Below are 1,504 nucleotides of genomic sequence, written 5' to 3'. Positions count from 1 at the left end.
GTGTGTGTGTGTGTGTGTGTGTGTGTGTGTGTGTGTGTGTGTGTGTGTGTGTTGGGGAATGCAATTACAAGCAGTTTGGTGTAGCTAAAACACCAAGGGTGAAACCAGAAGGGATAAGGCAGCAAAAACAAACAAAGGCCTGTCACAGAAGGCCTTCATTAAGCACAATAAAGCATTTAGACCTGATCCTATAAACAATAGGGAGCAGCTAGGGTATGTCAAGGGTACTTTGGCTTGTGCCTTGGGAAGATTACTTTGATGACAAGTGGGGACACAGAAAGCCATAGCAATATCCTGGTAAAAGAAGACAAGAGCTAGAACAGGGGTAGCAGAGATGTAAGGGCATCAAGATAGTCGAAAAATATTTCTGTGGTGAAATAGTGATTAATATAGGCTGTGGAGGTGAGGAGGAGGAAGGAGTCACAGGAGAGCTGTAGAAAAGGGAGAGTTAGGGACAAAATAGGATCTCTACGTGGCTGAGATATTCACAGATTTTCCTTCCTTCCCTATATTTTTCCCTTTCCCTTCCTTCGCCATCCCTCCCTCCCCCACCACTACCACCACACCCACGCAACAGGAAGCAGGCTTTGTGCACCAGGAAAAGGGACAGGGTGGGAAAGGAGGAGGCAGAAGCAGCTTCTAAGAAGCCCTGGCTTTGGCACTGAGAGCCTGGCCCTAGACGAAGGTTAGGGTTTGGGACATTAGGTCTCAGACAGTGATTTTGTCCTCCAGAGTAAATTCAGCAATATCTGGGGACACTCTTTGTTATCACAACTAGGAAGGTGTTAATAGCATCTAGTGGGAAGGTGCCAGGAATGATGCTAACCATCCTGCAATGCATAGGACAGTCCCTACAAAGAACTATCCAGGCCAAAATGCCAAATATTGTAATGCTGAGGCTGAGAAACTCTGGTTTAGCTTCAGTTCTTTTATGCTAAGAAACACTGGGGCTTAGCCTTAAAAGTGCAGGTCCCTAAGTGCTGCTGAAAGAAATATCAGGAAGATGTGAAGAGAAAACATCCCCTCTTAAGTACAGATATCTGCCTGCATCCTAGAACTAGATCCAATAAAATGGTGCATTAAAATGTTCATAAAAAGCATGGTACCTGCTCTCCTGTTGAGTGTGGACATATATAAATACAAACCATCATATTCTTTTTTCTTTTAATAAACATCCTTGCAAGCATTGTTTGCCCAAAGCAGTCTTTAAGACATCCAGATTTCAGGATTTTTGTTCTAGGTTCTACATTCTGTGTTCTATGAAGTGAAACCTCTAAACCACAGAAAGCTTATAACTCTATTTGTTGTTCTGTTAACTATATTTAAATGACACTTCCTTTTTGTGAAAGTGTTTTTGTTTTTTTGGGTAGTTTTTTTTTCTTTTAAGCCTCTTCTCAAACATGCCCAAAGGCAAAACAAGTCCCTTGGCTCCAGAAATCCCAAGGGATTTCTAGAAATCTTATTCAAACAAAGGATTTGAGTCTTTGTCTCATTTAATGTAAGT

General features: G+C 42.0%; 1 protein-coding gene across 1 annotated transcript in view; it reads right to left on the bottom strand.

Moving 5' to 3' along the window:
- The window catches only part of CATSPER4 (cation channel sperm associated 4), a 16,814-nt gene that overhangs the window by 6,018 nt on the left and 9,292 nt on the right, over positions 1 to 1,504 (bottom strand). The window lies entirely within an intron of this gene.

Source organism: Hipposideros armiger, unplaced genomic scaffold (genome assembly GCF_001890085.2).
Source record: "Hipposideros armiger isolate ML-2016 unplaced genomic scaffold, ASM189008v1 scaffold_138, whole genome shotgun sequence".
NCBI classification, from domain to species: Eukaryota; Metazoa; Chordata; class Mammalia; order Chiroptera; family Hipposideridae; genus Hipposideros; species Hipposideros armiger.
The sequence above is the reverse complement of the archived record's forward strand: the minus strand, read 5'-3'. Positions and strand labels throughout refer to the sequence as shown.